Genomic DNA, 23,586 nt, shown 5'->3' with positions numbered 1-23,586 from the left:
GTAGATGTGGGATCCCCTAGAGGTGTGGCAGGGCCAGGGACCTGCTGCGCTTAGGCTTGGAGGGGTCTTCTTCCCCTGGGACCTTCAGGATCTGCAGTGAGACACTGAGGGGACAGTCCTCAAGGGGTGGATTTCACTTTCTGTGGCAGTAAGAGAGCTCAAAGGGTTTAATGCAGAGGTCCCCTGGTTCCATTTGCATTTGAGAAATATGACTGTGCTGGGGACGGGGAGGAGGGATCCACATCGGACAATGGAGAACTGTCAGTGTCCCGTGCAACAGGAATGCTGAAACCTACTCCCATGCCAGTTTCTGTTTCTGGATTTTATTACCAAGAAAGGGTGAGAAAGCAATTTCTGTATTCAAACAGGGCTTAATCTCTTTCCTACAGCACATAAGCCTCTGATCCACCAAGGAGCTTGAGGAAGCCTCACACAGAAGGCCTTAGTTACGTTAACTGCTGCTTTTACAACCGAGGCTGGCTCTGACTTCTATGAATAAAATCTAGAGGTTCAGGACAGATCTGAAAACCAATCTCTCCCTTTTTCTCTTCTCAACTCTCCCCACTCATTGTCTGAGGCTGGCGCGCGTGCTCTTTTCTCTTTCTCTCTCCCCACCCCCTTTCTTGCTATCCTGCTGGCTCTCTCTCCCTCTGCAATCTATGAAGTCAGTCCAGTTTGGGACTCGATATCTCTTTGTTCTGGAAATCCCCACAGCAAAAGGAGAATGAATTGCCCTTGGTCCAGGATAATCTTTTGCCGAATTAAGATGGAAGCACATTCATGAAAAACCACAACACAAAACAAAACAAAAAATCCCAACTTCCCTGAAAATATAATTCACAGAGATCATGTCCAAGAATAACTTCTTGAACTAATCAAAACTGATTCCAAAATTGCCTCCGAAGTATCTCTGATGGCTACGTTAAGTTCAGTTTCAGATACAGGGGTCTTACGTCCACAGTGGAAAGGGTGAGAAAGTCTCACTTTCTTGATAAACCAAGTCATATTTAAGAAAGGCCTGGGAATATGAAAGTTTACTTTAGAAGAATCAGAAAAAGCTGGACGCAAGGCAGGGGCAGCATTTTAAAATGTCTATGTGAATCCCCCACAGTGCGTGCCGCACCATTGATGTATTCACGCGGAACTCTCATTAATTTAATCCTCCTCGTTACCAATGTTCTGTGGTCCAGGGAAGTCAAGCACTTTCCTGAGGCCACACAGGCAAGAAAGGACAGCTCTGGAGTGAAATGCTGGTGTACCAGGTTTAGGCCAGTCCATGCTGTGTCTGGGATGGATCTCGAAGGGTCTGTGCATCTGGGGGATAGCAGGAGAGAGAGGTTTTCGATTTGCTGGAGCAGCAGGAGGCGCCTGCTGGCCTGTCTCTGTGACAGAAGGGAACGGGACTCTCCCCACAGATGGGCCTTGGGGATTTCTCCCCCTCACTCTGTCCTCAGTCCCTCCCTTTGGCAGCCCTGGGTCTGTCAGTTTGCAGGGGATACACCAGCCAGCAATCCCAAGTCATGCTCCCAGGCCAGGAAAAACATAACAGGAAACCTCCTCCCGGTCTACAGGACAGGTTCCCCAGACTTCAGCAGACCCACGGAAATCTGCTTGCGCGGATCTGTAGTATGCAATGACAGCCTGCTCGGCCATAAGATTCAAGGCTCACATTTCTCAGGTGACTGGAGGGGGTTCTAACTCATGGGGGACACTGGCTTCCATCTGGCCAAGACAACAAAGAGCATCTCTTCCCATGTTGATGTGGCTGCCTCTTGCTTTGAGTCTCATCCTGTGTTTGGTCTGTATGCGAAAGGCAGGTTTGAGCCTGCAGGAACAGCAAACAGGAATCCTTTCTCTTCTTCGGGGTTTAAACAATTACCGATCCCACCCAAAAACAGACTTGGAGCTGTCCTTAACCTTCCTACAACAGAGACAAAGGAAATAGATTGCCTTCGTATACATTAAAACATGGAGTCTAGAACAATGGAGGTCAAGGCTCCACCTTGGCCACAGCTAGGATGTCCTGATCCAAGTAAAACCAGCACCAAATGTGTCCTCATGGCTGGTGGGTAATTGTTTGTTTAAACAGGAGCCATGCTGCTAAAACACCTGCTCACCCAAGCAGTTTCCAAGGTCACAGCTACTATATTTTTGTGATTATTTACCTAATCCCACCTTTCCCAAAGCGTCTTTCCCTATAGGATGTTAGTAGGTGTTGTATGCGGAGAAAGGTTTCTACAGTAAAATAAAGTTGGGGGAATAGCTGTATTCAAGAAAATTAATTAGGTTTAACTTAAAGGCTTTTCAGAGCCTTTAATATGCTAATGTGCTTTATGCATCTCTAATGGGGGAGTAGGCAGTATCCTCCCCCAACCCCGCCCCAAATTGTTGACCATAAATCCGTTTTTTCTCCAGAACACCTCAGGGGACAAGGGCTTTGTGAAGTACGTTGTTGGAAAGTAGTTCTTATTTTATACCCTGGCTATACTTTTCTCAGGATTGGTACTAAGCACAGAATGGAAAAGGAGGACATCAGAGAATGAGGCTGAAGGGAGCATGGTGGCTGGACACCTCCAGACAGCTGAGAGGTTCCTAATGGCCAGGGCAGGAAGGGAGACACTGGGCCACCCTCACAGCTATTGTTTTGTGTTTCTTGAGATGTTTTCACCCCAGCTCCTTCTTCTGCCCCTAACCTGAGTTGTATATCACTTAATATTAGATTTGGTTGCAAATAGAGCCTCCATAATAGTGGCTAAACCAAGATAAAGGTATATTTTTCTCTCACATAAAAGTGTGCAGAGGAGGCAGTTCAAGACAAGTAAGGAAAAGACATAGTATCAGGGACTCAGACTCTTTCTGTCTTGTTATTCTGCCACATGTAGCTTCCATCCCCAAAGCCACTTCACAGTACAGGATGGCTGCTGAGTTCTAGCCATTGCATCCACATTTCTAGCAATAGAAAGGAGGAGGAGGATAAAAGAGCAATCTCTCCCTTTTACAGACTTCCAGAAATACTTCTGAACTCTTCTACTTACATCTCATTGATCAGAACTTGAACACATGACCACACCTATTTGCAAGGGAGGCTGGGAAATGTATTAACTGGGCAGCAATATGACCAGCCCAAAAATGGAGGTTCCAGCTAAAGGGGAAAATGGATATTGGGAGACAATTGGCACTCTGCTACACATCAAAACTATTTCCATGGCTAAAGGAAATAAACCATTGGTTTGGGCCCAGAACCAATCTCAGTTCATCCCCAGGCTGTTCCAGTTTGAAGCTGGAGAAGAAGATTCTTTTTCTTCTATGGTTACTAAGCTGAAGAGGGTCTGAAGGGTTTGGAGCCATGCTCCTCAGCATGCAGAGAAAGCTTGTGCAGATGGAGAGAACAAAGGCAATATGCAGAGAGACACAAACGTGAGAGACTAGGGGAAAGAGAATGAAAGAGGGATTGATCAATTAATTGATTCCCAGTTCCAGTCATTCCTAAGGCCAGGCTCACCCCTGCCCTCTTCTGGTCACATGAGCCAATAAATCCCCTTTTGACCTAACACTATTTCAACTTGGGTTTCCATCACTTTCTGTAAAAGAGCCCTGGCTGCCAATGTTATCTTTTCTTCTGAGAGCAGGGACCACATGGATCCCTATTTTAGCAAAGAGAGTGTTTTCCTAGAATTAAATTGCAGAGGGAATTTATTACTTGATCTCATGTTGAAGGACATGGAATGACATAATTATACTCTTGCATGTCTGTGTAGGTCTTTACAGTTAAATCCACTAGCTCACCTGAGTGTCACAATCTCTCTGAGATATAGGTTTTTCCCTCCCATTGTGTAGATGTGGAACTGAAGCTCAGTGGGATAATCTGGTCTCTCTACATGGCTGCTCAGCAATGGCATCACTCATTGTTCCAGCAGCATTTTGTGTGCAACCTCTATAAAGATGAAGGCAGTGTGACTCCATCATAATTTGGAGGAGAATGCATTTTATATGGTGGATGAGCTTAAGAAAGCTTGGTCCATGTGCTTTAATACAGGGACAGGCCTCAATGTGGAGGATGACCATTAGACCATTAAATATCAATGGTTTGCCTCAAGGCTCAGGCAGGTGTGTTTTGCAATTGATTCACAACTCACACTTGGAAGCCTTTGCAACAAGATTCTCTAAAAAGGGCCTGTTGTGCAGGCCTTCAGTGTGGCCAGTTAAAGGGACAGTCCTCATTGTCAGCACCTGGTTGCAGGAAAAGTGTCTTTGGATTATGAGAATTTCAGAGTTCAGTCTGCATTCTCATCCAGAGAGAAGGGCACTTTCAGCTGAGGTGCCCATCTCTCTCACAGAAGAACTTCAGTCATTTAGGAGCTTGCAGTTCTGCCTTATGTAGCATAGAAGAGACAACTTTAGTTTGGCACAGCTTTATAGCAAGAGTCATTGACTTTACCAGGGTTCCCCATTGTAAGCAAAATAAACTGTGTCTTTAGCAAACATTTTTTTTTTAAATAATCTATTGGAAGGATAATTGTATTTACAGGATCAAGAGAAAGCTGGAGGAACAGGTTTGGAAATGAGCAGGAATCAAAGCAGTTGTAGGTCACGAAGCTGGGGTGGAAAATCACATTTCAGCCTGGCGGGGAATGATGGTCCCAACAACGGACATGATAACCACTTCCATGCACAGTTCTGAATGTGCTCCATATTTACCTCGCCCACTCCCATGAGTCAGACTCCCAGGCAGGGGCCTTAATGGTTTGAGTGCTGTGGCTGCCAGAGGACAGGAAGCTGGGGATCTTCTCCCTTCACCTGTGTGGTAGAGGGGCAGACTTGGGTACCTCTCAAAGCAGTAGACCACTCTATTTACCAATTACAGCTTTATTCATTTAAAAAGTGGTCCAGGTGGCTCCTAGAAGATGTTGGTTTTAAGATCTGAAAATAAAATGACAGAAGCCACTGTATTCCCACTTTTACCCTCTCCTCCCAGTCCCTCAGAGCCAAATTCAGGAGGTTGGCAAGTGTCATGGGTCACCATGCGCATTCGCTTGTCCACACTGCCAACATACTTATTTTTCAGGACTGTGCACATCTGATCCTGCCTCTGGCCTTCACACACAGAACAAATGCTGTACCTGGTATTCAAGGCCTTCATCATCTGACTGCAAACCAGCTTTCCCCTCCTCCCGCACCTCAGCCCCCACCACCTGTTCTCCTACCATGGAATGATTTACATTCTTCAAACACACTCCTTGGAACATTTGGTTCTAGTCTTCTGTCTCCTCTTCCATCTGGGGAACACCTGTACCATCCTCCCCCACCATTCCTGTGAGCTTTATTTTGACTCATTTCTTCATTATCTAGGATACTTACTGAGTGATATGGTTTGGGTTTGTGTCCCTGCCCCAATCTCATGTCGAATTGTAATCTCCAATGTTGGAGGAGGGGCCTGGTGGGAGGCGATTGGATCAAGGGGGTGGATTTCCCCCCTTATTGTTCTCGTGATAGTGAGTTAGTTCTCACAAGATCTGGTTGTTTAAAAGCGTGTAGCTCCCCCACCCTTCTCTCTCTTGCTTCTATCCCAGCTATGTAAGATATGCTTGCTTCCTCTTTGCTTTCCACCATGATTGTAAGTTTCCTGAGGCCTCCCCAGCCATGCTTCCTGTACAGCCTGCAGAACTCGGAGCCAATTAAACCTCTTTTCTTTATAAATTACCCAGTCTCAGGTATTTCTTTATAGCAGTGTGAGAACAGACGAATATAGTGAAGTAGACAGAATGATAGCCCCCAAAAGATGTCTACATTTGAATCCTTGGACCCTGAGAATATGTTACATGGTAAAAGGGGCTTTGCAGATGTTACTAAGGTTAAGGATGTTAAGATAGTAAGATTACCCTGGATTATCCAGGTGGGTTCAATCTAATTGCATAAATCACATCAAAGTAGAGAAGCTCCTGGTTGTGATCACAGAAAGAGACGTAATTATAGAAGCAAGTCAGAGAGGGGGCAGCATGAGAAGGACTTGCCCTGCCATTGCCACCGTTGGTGATGGAGGAAGGGGCCATGAGTGAAGGAGCAGACAGCCTTCACAAGCTAGAAAAGGCCAGGAAATAGACTCTCCCCTCGAGCCTCCAGAAAGTAACCAGCCCTTCTGACACCTTGACTTTAGCCTAGTGAGAGACCCATGTCAGACTTCTGACCTATAGAACTAGAAGGTGATACATCTGTGTTGTTTTAAGCCACTAAGTTTGTGGCAATTCGTTACAGCAACAATAGAAAATGAACACTCCAGTAATTTGTTTTTTTTTTTCAAGGCTATGAAGAGTTATACTTTCTGAGGCTCTGGATATCTGAGAATGTCTCCCTATTGCTGTCACCTATGAACAATAAATAATTCAGCTGACTTTATAAAGGGTTATTGGGTCATACTCTTTTAAACTAAAAATCTGCAAATGTTGTTTCATTGTTGTGCTGGTAAGGGCTAACACAGCAGGCCTGAGGCTATATCCTCAGAAAAACCTGCTGTCAAGGTTGGCCCTTGGCTGGTGTCTGGGAACTTGGATTTTGGGAGGGTTCCATCATTCTCTGAATGGATCGGAGCAGCTCACTGTGCTTAAGCTGTACAAACAATATGCTTTATGCCAAACACCTGTTTTCCTTCTGGGATCCTGAAATTTTGGTGTGTGCCAGCCAGAGGGTGCCTTAGCGACCAGACCCCAGTAGTACTTCAGGCACTGAATCTCTAGTGAGCACCCTGGTAGACAGCATTTCACGCATGTTGCCATTATTCGTTTGCTATTGGAATTAAGGGTGCCCTGTGCAACTCCCCTGGGAGAGGTCTCTTGGGAGCTTGTGTCTGGTTTCCCCTTGACTTCGCCCCATGCACCTTTTTTCCTTTTGTTGATTTTGATTTGTATCTTTTCACGGTAATAAATGTACTCACAGCTATGTAATGCTGTGAGCAGTAGTACTCACAGCTATGTAATAGATGTACTACTACATGCTGGGCCCTGAGAGTTCTCCTAGCAAGCCATCAAACCTGGAGGTTGTGTTGGAGACTCCTGACACAGATGTGTCATTGTAGCATTTAGTGCCATGGGGGAAAACTTTGATGCCCATAACTCTGCTCACCCCTTCATAGAAATCCTTTTCTTTTTTTTTATTTTTCCTTATCTGGATATTTATAATAATTTTTCTTTATCCTTGAAATTAAAATAAAATCACCAAAGTCAGTCTAGATGCGCATCTCTTTTCATTACTTTTCCCTGGTAGTCAATGATCATTTTTAATCTAAACATGCCAGTCTTTAGCTAGGGGAGGTTTTTATCTAGTGTAGCAGGTATCACTGTCAAAATTAAACTTCTTTTTTCTCCTCTAATTTAAAAGAGAAGTGGCACAGAGTCACCTTCATCACTCTTGGAATGCAGGGAAATTCTTTGTGCAAATAGCCTCTTCCCAAGACCACTGAGACAATTACAATGTATCACTGGGTGGGTGGGCACCAGGCCTTTGTGTCTGAGGGCAGGGAGGTCACCAGGAATTGGGTACCTGCTGAAACCCCTCCTGACCCTGGATTACAACCCCTGGTTGTTGTTGCTGGTGAACACAGAAAGGACTGGAGTGGAAGGGCATGTGTGTCCAGTGCTAGGCACTAGCCAGAACAGAGGACCCAGTCCCTTCCACACCTTGGGGTGCTCACCAAGGTGGTCATTCCCTGGCCCCAGCTATTGCAGCTTGACTCACTGCCCGCAGTGTTGCACAGTTATTGCGTGGGTCAGGGGCATGGCTGTTGCTGTATTCCAAAGATGACAATTGATAATTCCCGCTGGCCGCTGTGTGAATCAAGTGTCCCCTGTGTTTCTGAGATGACCACCAAAGCCAGCTGCTACAGGTTAGTGCTGCCCTCACCTCACTGTCATAGCCAGGGATCACAATAACATTGCTGGGCAATATGTGAATTAGGGAGTAGGAATTGAGCTCCTCATGCTGGTAATGGACTGGTTCATATTAGAGCTGATTCCACTGGCAGAAAAGAGTACTCTGGAAATTCCTGTACATGATTATTTCTTTAATGATTCTTCTTTTGTTTCTGTTATCTATTGTGTATAACAGACCACTCCCACAATTTAGTGGTTTAAAACAACCGTCGGATTCATTATTGACTACAATTTTGTGTATTGGCAATCTGAAATGTTCTCCTGCTGTACTTTTTATCTCTAAACCTAAGTATCTTCTTAAAACATTTTCAGTCGATCATGTATGAGCTGCAATTGTCTGGTGGCTTGACGAGCTAGAAGGTACAATGTGGCCTCACTCACATGTCCAGCAGTTGGTGCTGGCTACTGGCTGGGTGTCTTGGTTGCCTTCCGCATGGCCTCTCATCATCCAGTAGGCTAAACAGAGCTTCTTCACGGCATGGTTCTCAGGGTTCCAAGAATTAGAGTGGAAGCTCAGAAGTCACAAAAGACCGCCACTTCTGCATTCACTTGGTCAAAGCAAATCACAGGCCAGCCCAAATACGAGGAGATAGACTCTGTCTTTTGCTAGGACTGTTAGAGTTACACTGTGTGGACACAGGGGGGCATGACCCACTGGAGGTCATTTTAATAATCTACCACAGTTTCCTTCCAGCATTTCTACTACTTATAAAATTCTATTGGGGTAAAATAGAGCCCTGATCTTTTTCCCACCTGTCTGACCTTTTTACCCATCATTTAAGTCTCTCTTTATTTGTATTCACTGGGTTCTAGAAGAATATATCAAGCACATGTTTTAATTTGCGAATTTGATTTTTTCACAGTGTCCAATCTAACTTTCACTAACTCTGTTACCTTTTTATTCATCAGTTATGTTTTTAATTTGAAAAGAAGCTTGTATGATTTCAGACCAATTCTTGTCATAGGTGCAATGTTTTCCTGAATGTAACTGAGAACGCAACTTAGAGTTTTATCAAAATTTCCCCCTATTTCTTGCCATAAGACTAACTGGAGGCAGCCGTTTCCTCTCAGTTCCTCAAATATAATCTCTTTCTTTTGAACCATTAAATCTTTTTATATCTGATAATTTTTCTCTATTTGCTCATCCTAACACATGAGAAAGCTAGGTTTTGTTCAGAATTGGGGGCTGAAATGGGTTTATTTAGAGAATGTGTGACTGTGTGGTTAAGTCTTTCAGTTCCAGATGAGCTAAGAAGGAAAACAATGGGATTTTATGTGTTTTTACCTTTCCAAGATAGAATTTCTACGGGATTAGACAGAAACAGTCAAAAGAAGCCACATGGCCAGAAATCTTTTCTGATTTGTTGCAGCAGCCAGAAGCAAATGCAGGCATCTCTAACCTGCACACCTGCCCTCACTAGAGGCTAGTTGCAGGGGTGTATGATCTTTATTTGTGGAGACACCTAGACCCAGTGCAGGCTGAGGGGCTGCCATGGCCCACCACGCAAAGTCCTAGTGCCAGTCAACCTCCAGAGTCTGGAGGAAGATGGAGATTTTAACTCCTCTCCTTCCCTATACTCTTCCTCTCCTCCAGAACTTATCACTTTAAGTTTGAGGAAAGCACTGAGACACTTTTGGGGCCCTCGCTCCTCAGATGAGATTCGTTTTCATTACAATGATTTCCACTGCAGTTAGCCTTCCCCTCTTGCACAATGTCTCATATAAATGTCTCAAATTTCTGGCAAGTGCCACCCTTTGTTGGTATTCATCCCTGGTAGCGATTGTTCTCTACTTTATATTCCTTTGGTCAGATTAGTGGGAATTTGGAAGATGAGGGGAGTTAAGATAGTTTAACCTTGGGCTAGATGACCACACTGTTCCACAGGAAATAAGGTCTGGATCCCAGACAATATGGAGGGTTAGAACCATAACTCCTTGTTTCCCGCCCAGTAAGCCTGGGACTCAAAGGGCCAAACTGTTAATGAAATGTGGACAATAAAAGATCCATTCACTTGTGCATCTTGACCTGTGCCCTTAATTCCCACAAATAAAGCCCACAGATGAGCTTATAGTGCAAATTACAAAAAATAAAGAGTAACAACCTTCAATAAGTGAGAATCAGGCAATATAACAAAAAGCAGAATTAGACAACTACCTCAGATAGTTGAAAATCTGATAGAGATTGTAAAATAAATACTTCATAATAATCAAAAACATTTGTAAAGGCCACGCACAGTGGCTCACACCTGTAATCTCAGCATTTTGGGAGGCCGAGGCAGGCGGATCACTTGAGGTCAGGAGTTTGAGACCAGCCTGGCCAATATAGTGAAACACCGCCTCTACTAAAAATACAAAAATTAGCTGGGCATGGCGGCACTTGCCTATAATCCCAGCTACTTGGGAGACTGAGGCAGGAGAATCGTTTGAGCCTGGGAGGCAGTGAAGGTTCCAGTGAGCCAAGATCATGCCATTGCACTCCAGCCTGGGTGACAGAGACTCTGTCTCAAAAAAAACAAAACAACAACAACAAAAGTGTAAAGGATACTGAAGACAAGTAAAACAAAACAATATGGGGGAGAAACAGGCAGATTTAGAAAGGAATCAAGTGGAACTTTTAGATGCTAAAATATAATCATTGGAATTAAAAACTCAATGGACAGACAATTAGACACAACTAAGAGAATTAGTGAAGTGGAAGATAGCTTTGAGGCTACTACCCAGAATGCAGTACTCAACTAAAGAGACTGAAAATGTGAAACTGAAGTTGAGAAGGTGGAATGAGTAGCTCATTCTAGGAGGACAGAATAAGGAGCTCCAATATACATTTAATAGGTTTTGGTATGGTTAGAGCTGAAAGGAATTGGGAGAGGCACCATTAGAAGGGAGAATGGCTGAGAATATTTGATAATTGATGAGAGGCATGAAATCTCCAATGACTAAAGATATTCCCAAATTGATGAAAAGCAAGAATTTTCAGGTTCTATAAGCACAAGTACCAAACAGGATTTTTTTAATCCTAAACATATCAGACTGAAACTACAGAGGACCAAGACAAACAGAAGATCTCAAAAGCAAAGCAACGAGACAGACTTATTAGAAATGACAGTGAGGCTGGGCATGGTGGCTCACGTCTATAATCTCAGGACTTTGGGAAGCTGAGGTGGGAAAATTGCTTGAGGCCAGGAGTTGGAGACCAGCCTGGCCAACATAGCAAGACGCTGTCTCTATATTAGGAAAAAAAAGATGACTTCTCAACAATAATAGAAACCATAGACAATGAAAAATACTCTAGAATTATTTTTTAATTTAGCTTTTGCTAGCTTTATCTGCTCCAGCTTTATAAAAATATAATTGACAAATACAAATTATATATATTTACAGCAGGCAATGTTATATTTTGATATATTTTTACATTGTGAAATGAATAAATCAAGTGAATTAACATACTTATCACCTCATATTCAGATTTTGTACTACTGTCTTAGCAATTTTCAAGTATATAATACACTATTAGTAAATATAGTCACACTGCTGTAGAATAGACCTCCTGAACTTATTCATCCTAACTGAAATGTTCTGTGTTTTCATCAACATCTCCTCATTCCCCCACCCGTATCCCTGGACACTTGTAACCATTATTCTGCTCTCTGCGTCTATGAGTTCAACTTGTTGCAGACGCCACATGTAAGTGAGATCCCGTGGTATTTCTTTCTGTGCCTGGCTTATTTCACTTAACGTAAAGCCCACCAGGTCCATCCATGTCATCACTAATGATAGGATTTCTTTCTTTTTAAAGGCTAGATAGTATTCTATTGTGTATATATACCACATTTTCTTTATCCATTGATGGACACTTAGGTTGATTCCATATTTTGGCTATTGTGAATAATGCTGCAATGAACATGAAAGTGCAGATGCCTCTTCAGCATACTGATTTCATTTCCTTTGGCTGTAGACCCAGAAGTGGGGTTGCTGGGTCATGTGGTGGTTCTATTTTCAATTTTTTTAGGAACCTCCATACTGTTTTTCATAATGGCTGTACTAATTTACATTCCTACCAACAGCATACAAGGGTCTCCTTTTCTCCATATCCGTATCCGTGCCAACACTTTTTTTTTTTTGCCTTTTTTATAATGGGCTTTCTACCTGGAACAAGGTAATATCTCATTGTGGTTTTAATTTTCATTTCCCTGATGATTAGTAGTATTGAGCATTTTTTCATATACCTGTTGGCCATTTGTATGTCTTGAGAGATGTTTCAGGTCCTCTGTCCATTTTTTAGTTGCATTGTTTTCTTGCTATTGAGTTGTTTCTCTTTCTCTTTAGTGTGTCTACTAGTTTTTTTCCTTGGTGGTTATTATGAGGCTTACATAAAGCTGCTACAGTTATAACAGTTTAAGTTTATAACAACTTATCTTTGACTGCTCACAAAATCTTTCCACTTTAAATTCTCCTCCCTCCCAAATTTTATGCTATTGATGTCACAATTTATGTTTTATGTATTGTATGTCCATTAATAAATTATTATAGCTATAGCTATTTTTAACACTTTTGTCTTTTAACTTTTACACTAGAGTTAAAAATTATTTATGCACCTTTATTACAGTATTAGAGTATTCTGAATTTGAGTATATTCTTACCTTTACACTGAGTTTTATACTTTTATATATGTTCATGTTGTTAGTTAGCATCCTTTTGTTTGAACCTGAATTCTCTTTAGCACTTACTATAAGGCAGGGCTAGTGGTAATGAACCCCCAGAACTTTTGTTTGTTTGAGATAACCACAGACTGCTATAACCCACCCATTCATTAAAAACAAAAACAAAACTCTAAAACTAACTGGACTGTAAGAGGGGTTGAAAAAGTCATTTTCAGACAAATAGCAAGAGAGTTTATCACCAGTTGACCCTTTCTGCAAGAATTATGCTAGGATATGTTTTAGGTAAAAGAAATTCAAGACCAGGAAGGAGTAGTAGAAGGAAAGAAGCTATGTCAGGAAAGAAATAGTAAATATGTTATTAAATCTAAACATGCATTGAATGTATAAAGTACTAATTATTATCTGAAGGATATAAAAAAAAGGTGCCTTTAGCAAAAACTTGGAACCAACCAAAATGCCCATCAATGATAGACTGGATAAAGAAAATGTGGCACATATACATGGAAAACTATGCAGCCATAAAAAAGAATGAGTTCACATCCTTTGCAGGGACATGGATGAAGCTAGAAACCATTATTCTCAGCAAATTAATGCAGGAACAGAAAACCAAACACCTCATGTTTTCACTCATAAGTGGGAGTTGAACAATGAGCACACGTGGACACATGGAGGGGAACATCACACACCGGGGGTGGGGGGCTAGGGGAGGGAGAGCATTAGGATAAACACTTAATGCATGTGGGGCTTAAAACCTAGATGATGGGTTGATGGGTGCAGCAAACCACCATGGCACATGTATACCTATGTAACAAACCTGCACGTTCTGCACATGTATCACAGAACTTAAAGTAAAATAAAGAAAGAAAATTAGGTGCCTTTTACTTAAGGCACCTAAAATACCTGATAACAATGAGACAGGAGGAGTGTACCAACATCCAAGGTGTTCTGACATCCTTGAATTGTTCGGGAAGAAGGTATAAATAGTGATAAACTTGATATTATCCAATATACACATTGAAAAATCAAAGATAACCAATACAAATGGAAACAGTATGTTTTATCTCTTAATGAGAGGAGAGGAAATAAGCAATAAAAGAAGATTCAATCACACTGACAGAAGGCAAAAATAAGGCATGGTGAAAATATAAAGCATTAAATAAGATGATAGAAATAAATGCAAATATATTGGTAGTAACAATATAAGCAAATAAACCAAAATTTCTGATGACTGAATACAGGTTCTCAGAATGTCATTTTAATAAAAAGTCCTATGCTATGTATTCTAGGAAAATATTGACCAAAAGAAAGATGGTCTATTTTCCTTTGGCCTGGGAAAATAGACCAAAGTCAATGATGACGGAACAGAGATTCTCAGATAGATGTTTTTATTAAAAGTCCTATGCTATGTATTCTAGGAAAATATTGAAAGGTGGTATAGATATTTAGACAAAACTGATGTTAGTGTCAAACACATTATTAGGAATAATGGTGATCATTACATAATGAAAAAAGAAACAGTGGATAAGACATACACAAAGTCTCAAATTATACAGAAACCTAAGGCAAGGACAAGTTGGGTGAATTGAAGAGACAGAAAGATGGCCAGTGTGGCTGTAAACTGCCCCATCTGGGGCATCTTCTCTTCTCACATGTACCTCTCTGAGTGTCATCTCTCCCTATCTTGATCTCAGTAATCACCTACAAGCGAAGGACTTTTTCTAGACTTCAGATGTGTATGACCAGCTGTTTGCTGACCATTTCCCCCAAGGCCTCCAGGCGCCCCCCACCCAATATGTATAACCTCATCCCCACCTCCTCCTCCACACATCTACTCTTCTTCCTGTGTTCCCCTAATCTGCATGAAGCTGTCAAAATCCATTCATCACCCAAGCTAGAGAACTGGGAGTCTTCACGTGGACCAGAGTCCGATGTTCACAGGTCTTTGCACGGCAAATTGACATGGCAAGCTACATGGAACTTGGGAAGGGGCTTGGGGGACAGGAATCAGCAAAAGGAGTTAGATCATATTCTTTTAAATTTTTCTAATTACAAATAATTCAAACAGAAAAAGTGTGTATAATAAATGTTGAAAGCCATTTAAGATCCCAGTTCCTCAATCACTATGATAGGGTAGTGATAGGTCCTTTCAGAACTTTTAAATGTATAGGCATTTATAGGTATATGTATACTTATGTTTTGATTCTTCTGCACAATTGTGAATATATTATATAAAAAGCCAGTCCTTGCTTTTTTTCACTGAATATATTTTTATGTTTTTCATATCAATTTCTGACGTGTATAATATTACATTTTATGCCTCTATCTTAATTCATTTTATGAATCTATGTTTCAAGTTATATATATATATATATAAAAGTCTCAAATTATATATATGTATATAAAATATTCAAATTTCCCACTTGTACAAACAGCTGCAGTGAACAAACTTGGACATGTATCTTTGTGCAGTTGAATGAAGAAATCTGCAGAATAAATTACTAGAACTGAAATGCCTGGGTCAGTGGAGATTCATATTGTAATCTTTGATGGATTCTGCCAAATTGCCTTTAAAACTTTCTCCTAATTTACCCACTCCCCGACTGGGTATACATTTCCCTACCATCTTACCAACATTAAGCTTTATCAATATATGAAAGTGTTTTGCCAATCTGATAGGTAAAAATATATTTTTGTCATTTATTTATTTATTTTTATTTTTTATTTTTGAGATGGAGTCACTCTGTTGCCCAGGCTGCAGTGGCTCACTGCAACCTCCACCTCCCAGGTTCAAGTGATTCTCCTGCCTCAGCCTCCCAAGTAGCTGGGATTACAGATGCCCACCACCACGCCTAGCTAATTTTTTAAATATTTTTAGTAGAAACGAGATTTCACCATGTTTGCCAGGCTGGTCTTAAACTGCTGACCTCAAATGATCCACCTGCCTCGGCCTCCCAAAGTGTTGGGATTACAGGTGTGAGCCACTGCGCCCGGCTTACTTTTGTCATTTTAATCTGTACTTCTTTGAGCACTGTCTTTCTTTTAAGTGAATTTCTAGTCCAAGTCTCCTGCACATTTACTATTAGGTTGTTTTTCTTTTTTACTGAGTCATAGAAAGTTCTTTATACATGAACACTATTAACCTTTTGTATGTAATAAATGTTGAAAATGTTTTCCCTCAATTTGTCATTTGTACTTTAGTTTTATTTGTAATGTCTTTTGCCTCACAGACATTTCAAATATTTATGTAGTTAAACCTTGTCATTTATTATTTCCAGATTTATTTTTACTTTACCACCTTGTTTTTTAATGACCAGTTAATGATTTTACTCTCTAGTTAATCATGAGTTACTTGGGGGCATAGGCTGCCTCTTACTCACATCTGTAGATCTTAAGAAATCACTCACCCTAGAGCCCTGGCTATGATAAGTCCTCCGTAAATAAGCACATGTTTAAATTTTATTGAATTGACAGAGTTCAGTGTGCTGTAAAATAAGCAAACATAGAAAATGTAATTCCAAGATTGAAGTTGAGGGAAAAGCTCCAAGGTGCTTTGGCATACAAAGCAAAATGCATGGTGAATTAAAACTGTAATTTCAATCGATATGTGGAATAAGATCAGGGTTAAATTCAGCTGGCAATAGAAAATTATTAAAAAGATCACAAGAAATGTGTTCTATATTGGTTTCACTTTAAAAGCTGTTTTTGTCCCTGAATTATCTGCTTTCAGAATCAGAGTTTAATATGGAAGAGTCATAGTTTAATATAAAAATAGTCACAGTTTAATATAAAATGTCAGAATTTAATATAAAAATAACAAAGTGGGGAGTTCAGATGGTAATCTGGATCTCATGTAAACCACATGCCCGGTGACTGGGGCCACTTAAACTACCCTGTGTCTGCTCTTTGCTGGTGACAGTCTACACTGATTGCAGAACACATGGGGAAGAGGAAAGACAGGCTCCTAAGTACGAGAACTGCACACCTCAAGCTATAAATTGCTGCTGTTGTTTACATTCTTAATGCTGCTCATCGAAACTTGGAAGGCATGTGATGTTGGGGAAATCCCTGGGCCTCATTTTGGCTGTTTTAAAAACAAAGCGGGTTCACTGCATGATCTCGGCAGTTCATCCAGAAACTGAGGTCCTTGGAGTGTACGAGACTCTTCCTGTGAAATGATTTCCAGGGCCCTGCCTTTGTGGAATTCCCCTGTGATTCCATCTGAGGTGTGAAGGCAAACTCATCACAGTTGTTACCAGCTGTTCTGTGAGGCTGTGCCGGGAGTCCCCAAGAGCATCAACACCGATGTCTGTATAAGTTAAATTAAATTCCAGGGTCTGGTGTGAAGCTGGAACAGGCCTTGATGTTTTTATCTGTCTGCTGCTGAATTCCTCTGGGGCCTATCGCCTCAGCTGAGAGCACACGAGGGAAAGGGAATGGAGTGGAAGGGACAGTCTTCTCTCTTTTATTTATGTAGGTTAATAATCATTTTATTATATAAATTATACCCTGGTCACTTCCTAAAAGGACTCAAGATAATTCATGAATTCACTTGAATTATGGTACTCTATCCCTGCCCTATGCCAGACCCAATGCTGGAGGCTTGGGGAAAGAGAAACACAATGAAAAAATCTAATACTGTGTCTTACATGGTATTAGAGAGGCCTTCGGGTGTACAGGGTTATGGGGACACATGGAAAGAAAAAGCAATTCTGATGGTCCAGAGGTGGGCATGGAGGGGAAGAGAGAGGGAAAGCGGATGTCAATTTCTTGAGTACCTTTTAGGAAGGAATATGTCATCATGACCAAGGGCACAGGATTTGGCGACAGGTAAGACTGGGTTCAACTTATTTAAACCTCAGTTTTCTCATCAGCAAAATGGAGTAATAATAGAATTTCCTTTATTGGGTTGTTAGGCAGATTAAGTGAAAAAGGCATATAAAGCACTTAGCCATGCTCAGTGTCCAGCACATGGCAAGCATACCATATGTGGTCACTGCTTTGATTATTATTCTGCTTATCAGTCAGTAAGATGGGCTTACTATCGAAGACTGCATTGTACTTGGTTTACAGATGAGGAAGCAAAGGCTCAGAGAGCTTATATAATTTGCCCAAGGCCACTCAGCTTGAAAATGGCAGAAGCAAAATTCCAATGAACTTCAAAGCCCATTTTCTTCCCACTGCTGTGCTGTGATGCTGCTGAAGGAAGGTTCCCAAAAGACCTGATATTTGAGTTGGGTGTTAAGGAATGAATAGAGGTTTCTTTGTGGGCCTTAGAGAAAAGGAAATGCCCTACAACCCTCCAGCCTCAAAGAGGTGGATTTGGCCAACAACCTGAATGAGCTCAGAAGTGGATTCTTCCCTCAGAGACTCCAGAATGGAGTGCAGCTTGGCTGACACCCTGAGTTCAGCAGACCCGAGCAGAGGACACAGTCATCCCATGCTCAGGCTTCTGACCTACAGAACCGCGAACAAGCAAATGGGTATTGCTTTAGGCTGATAAATGTATGGTCATTGGTTATGCAGCAATAGAAAATGAATACAATGATTCAAATATAAATATAAAAAGAACATGTGTCAAACACTTCATTTAACTCAGTAAATGAGGGGATCCATCAGCTGTTACAACTCACTCAAAGGAGAATTCACAGAACTGCACAAGTAGGCAATCAAGAATGTTGAAATAGATACAAATGTCATCAATATCCCCAGAGCAATAAGCAATTGCATCTCCAGTGGGTATAAAATTCATTCGTGCTTTTTTTTTTTTTTTTAAGACGGAGTCTCACTCTGTTGCCTAGGCTGGAGTGCAGTGGTGCATTCTCGGCTCACTGCAACCTCCGCCTCCTGGGTTCAAGCGATTCTCCTGCCTCAGCCTCCCAAGTAGCTGGGACTATAGGCCCCTGCCACCACGCCCGGCTAATTTTTTTGTATTTTTAGTAGAGATGGGCTTTCACCATATTGGCCAGGCTGGTCTCAAACTCCTGCCCTTGTGATCCGCCTGCCTTAGCCTCCCAAAGTGCTGGGATTACAGGTGTGAGCCACCGCACACGGCCAATTCATTTGTACTTCTATGGACTGGAATTATTTGCATTGCTATCAGTTGTCTACAACATATAAAATTGTAAGATAGCTTGAAAACAGTGAAAGGAGCAGATAACCCAAAAGGATGCTTTAGAACATCTAGTGATCATGTTTTGCCCATTTTAAAGTCTTTCCCAATTTTTCCTGATGAGTGGCATGGAAATACTGCTTCAAGATAGGCCACGGCCACACACATTCCTCCACAACCTATGGTCGCCACTCAATCCTGCCACAGAGAAATTGTGAATTGACCACAGGCTGGGATTCCATGAGGCCAAGTGCGGCAGGGGCTCAGCCCAGCCTTGACAATTTACAAGCCCTGGAACATCCATTATCTGGCTCATTATTTTGTCTTTTCACAAGATTCCTGTGGGTAAGGCAGAACCAGTAACAATTATCCCCATTATGTTTCCAAGGAAACTGAGGGTCAGAGAGGAGGAGGACATGTTCAGGGTCACTCAGGGAGTCAATGACAGAACTTGGATATGACCTCCCTTTCCATCAGGGCTTACCATCTTCACTGCCCCCTGCCACCTTATCCTCTGACAGGTAAATTTCTGTCCCTCAGCCCCTTTCCTCCTGCCTGGTGGACCATCCTTCCTGCAGCCACATTGCAGGGCGGGGAACCTGGGCACTGGCTATGGCCTTGCCTGTCCCTTGTCCAGTCTGCAGGCAGCAATCTTGCTTTGCAAAGCTGGCCTGATCCAGTGCCCCTGCCCCTACCAGACCCTCTCCCATTGTGCACTGAACACATTCATGCCTGTGTTCCCTTCCCTTGCTCCAGCAGCCCGACAGCCCCCAGAACAATGCCCAGACATGACTTACCCAGACCTGCTGTGCCAGGGCCACCTGCTCTGCCTCCCAGGCTCTCCACCCTGGCCACTTGCCTCTGTTGGTTTCCCATTGGCACTGGGTTGGGAAGTCATCTGTGAGACCAGGCACGCCGGTCTGCTGGAGACTTTTCCCAAACTGTCCTCCTGACCCCATGCCAAGCACTGGTGCAGGACAAGCCATTGGTGCCAGGCTGAGCAGCTGGGCGGCAAGCTGGCCACCTGCTCAGCTCACAAAGTATAAAGTTTACTTTGTGTTGACATTTTTTGATTTGTAAACTTTATTTTAATCTTTAATTTAATAGAGACAAGGTCTTGCTATTTTGCCCAGGCTGGTCTCAACCTCCTTTTCTCAAGTGATCTGCCCACCTCAGCCTCCCAAAGTGCTGGGATTACAGGTGTGAGCCACAGCGCCTGGCCTGCACTGACTTTTGAATCCTGGAGCTGAGACTGTCAGAGCTGACAGGTTTTGAAAAGAGCCTTACACTATTCCGATGGGGTCACGGAAGCCCAGAGAGGAGAAGGGACCTGCTCGTTGACTGGCAGCCTGGTGGTTGGCACTGGACCTGCCAGGTCAGGCGGGGGTTTAGTACTGACCCATCCTCACCATCTGCTCCTTGGAGGCCCCTGTGGGTGCAGATCACAGGGAAATAGGGTGCAGATTGATCAGGACATTTTGATTTGCTAAAGAAACAGAATGGCCAGGGAATCTGAGTGCTGGAATTGAGTGTCAGCTCAGGTGCATAATATCAGTGTTTCAGTCTCCCCATGCCTCATCCCTTTCCCTGTGCCTGTATCTTAGGCTCCAGTCCTGTACGGGAGACACATGCTATCTCCTAGACACAGGACGCTCTTCAATACAACTAAGCCTTCCACTGTGTGGCTCCTGCTGCCTGCACTGCCCTTTTCCGATGCCTACTTGTTTTAAGGTTCTGGCAAAACTCCTGCATGGACCTCTGAGCGTTTCCTTCTGGCTGCACTCCGGCTGCCGCCAGTGGAACTGACCTGCCTCAGCAGCCCCTTACCCTTCTCGACAGATTCACAGCACCTGGGATAATTGCTTCCTCCCTTTATTCACATGTCCCTAGAGCCTTTAATTTGCAAGCCTCTTGGAGTGGTGACCAGGCATACCTCCATATCTGCACACCTAGATGAGGTCTGGCACACACTCAGTCCCGGAATCCAGTTTCAGCTCAGTTGTCTGACATCAGGATCTAGTTTCCTCACTCCTTATCCTCTTGCCTAAATGTGTGTTTGCTACAAGTCTGCTGAATGTGGGCTATACTTAGAATACAAAAAGGGACAAATATTTTCAGTGATATTTATGAAGGCTTTAGAAAGCATCAAATGTATGTGATTATGGAGAACGATATGGAAATAATATAACCAAACCCTTAGAAATTTACCTTGGTTAAAAATATAATAGAGAAATGATCTTAAAAGCAATTTAACGAGTTACTGATCTTAACTAAATGGAATGTCTTTTTCACATATTTTAAAATACATCCTATTTATTAAAATTGTAACAACTTTTTAAAAGGTCCAGATGTCTTGAACAATCCTTGAGCATGAATATTTTTGAAATGCATTAAACTTTTTTTTTCATCCAATCTGTGGGATGGAAAAAGAACATCTTTTTTTTTTTTTTTTTTTTAATAAAGGGAGAAAGGAAAGAAGGAAGGAGAAGAGAAAGAAAGGAAGAGAGAAAGAAAAGTTTGGAGGGAGGAAAGGAAAATGGAGAAGGAAGGAAGAGATGGGAAGGGAAGGAAAGGGAAGGCAGAGAACAAAAGAAGGAGGGGAAAGAGGGAGGAAAAGGTTGTCACAATACCCCTTTGGTTTCCTTGATTGTGCTGGTCATACGATGCCATTGGGGTAAATGATGCCACCTCTCTGGGTCTTGGCTCCTTCATCAAAAGCTAGAGTTGGGTGCTGTCGTGAGGGAATGCTGGGAGGGCAGATGATCATTGCATTATTTATATTTCAATTACCTTGGGCCCAGTCTTTGGCTACTGACATTTGAAGCCAAATCTCTTCTTCATTCCAAGCCTCAGTTTCCAAAATGAGAGAGTTAGACCAGATGAGAGGAAGGTCACTTTCTGCTTCCACAATCTGTGAACCAGCCTCTGGCAGGCTGATTGTAAAAAAGCAAAAAGTGCTGCAATAAACATATGTATGCATGTGTCTTTATAGTAGAATGACTTATAATCCTGGATAAAGAAAACGTGGCACATATATACCATGGAATACTATGCAGCCATAAAAAAGAATGAGTTCAGGTCCTTTGCAGGGACATGGATGAAGCTGGAAACCATCATCCTCAGCAAACTAACACAGGAACAGAAAACCAAACACCACATGTTCTCACTCACAAGTGCGAGTTGAACAACGAGAACACATGGATACCGGGAGGGGAACATCACACATCGGGGTCTGTTGTGGGGTAGAGAGCAAGGGGAGGGAGAGCATTAGGACAAATAGCTAATGTATATGGGGCTTAAAACCTAGATGATGGGTTGGTAGGTGCAGCAAACCACCATGGCACATGTATACCTATGTAACAAAGCTGCACGTTCAGCACATGTATCCCAGAACTTAAGTAAAATAAAACTAAAAAAGAAAAAGAAAAAAGATGATGTCAGAGCCAGGAAAGTTCCAGTGCCCAGGTTTGAAAGGAGACATCTCCCTCTTTCTCACGGTTTCCCCACTGTGTAGAGCCAGACAATTCAGCCAGCTGCCGGGGACCTCCAATGAGTCCCTCCACATTTCAGATCCTTTTGTCCTTTGTGCCTGGAAGTCAGTCAGCTCACTCTGACCTTCTGCCTGTCCCTCATCTGTCAGAGCAGCTGTTGGAAAGTGAAGCAGTTGGATCTAGACAACAGGGGAAGAGTTGTTTGCTTTAGTGCTGGGGAACGAAGAAACCCACACAGCTCCTTTTGTGGGTTGTATTAAAATGCGTCTGCAGGCGTTATTATTCCTAATTATAAGTAGCTTAATAATGTCTCTGAAGCAGAGGGTATATGGAGATGGCCAGGAGTCTTGAATTCGTGTTGTAGCTCAGCTGGAAAAGGGAAGGATGCTTTGGCATAAATACATGGATGTTCAAATTGATGGCTCAGGGGTCCAGGGTTTACAGAGCCAAGCTTTGGGAATTGTTGTGGGTGGCACCCACTTTCACTGTGTCCATGGCTGAGTCACACCCTTGGCCTTTCCACAGGGCGTCTGCTCAGCAACACCTTCCCTGTCCTGGGCATTCAGTTTTGTGAGGCAGTTTTTTATTTTTATTAATTTTTTTTTTTTTTTTGCAACAGAGTCTCTCTCACTGTTGCAACACTGTCACTCTCTCATGCAGTGGCACAATCTTGGCTCACTGCAGCCTCCGCCTCCCGGGTTCAAGTGATTCTCCTGCCTCAGCCTCTCAAGTAGCTGGGATTACAGGCATGCGTCACCATGCCCAGCTATTTTTTGTATTTTTAATAGAGATGGGGTTTCACCAGGTTGGCAAGGCTGGTCTCAAACTCCTGACCTCCAGTGATCTGCCTGCCTCAGCCTCTCAGAGTGCCGAGATTAAAGGTGTGAGCCACTGCACCTGGCCTTGTTAGGCAGTCTAGACAGAGCATAATAAGTGGCACTGTGACAAGCGGAGGGACATTGAACAAAGCCATGCTAAGGGGAGACATCACAAGACCAGCTCGGTGTGTAAATACAAGCAGGACTCAGTGAGTTTTCTATTTGTGTCCAGGAGATGAGGGGACCAAATGCCTCAGAGGCTGGCATTTGAGACCCATAACCTCTCCGGTGGCAGATGGGACATTGAGGCTTGAGCTGTGACCTTCCTGGGTTCCCACAGCTGGGCAGAGCAAAGTGAGGTAGAAGCCCAGGGTTCGGCCTGGCCCATTCCTCTCCATTTTCCACCATGGGGCCTCCCAGGGCTGGAAGTAGCACAGAGCTGATGAAGGGGAGGCAGTGCCATGCTGTCTGCAGAAGTCTAGAACCTTGGGCCATTAAGGAGGTGCTAAGGCATAAAGAGACTCCTTGAGCCAAGAAATAGACCAAGAAGATGCTTGCCATGGGTAAGGGGATGCCACGTATCTA

Source organism: Gorilla gorilla, chromosome 12 (genome assembly GCF_029281585.2).
Source record: "Gorilla gorilla gorilla isolate KB3781 chromosome 12, NHGRI_mGorGor1-v2.1_pri, whole genome shotgun sequence".
Classification (NCBI taxonomy): Eukaryota; Metazoa; Chordata; class Mammalia; order Primates; family Hominidae; genus Gorilla; species Gorilla gorilla.
This window is presented reverse-complemented; position numbering follows the sequence as displayed.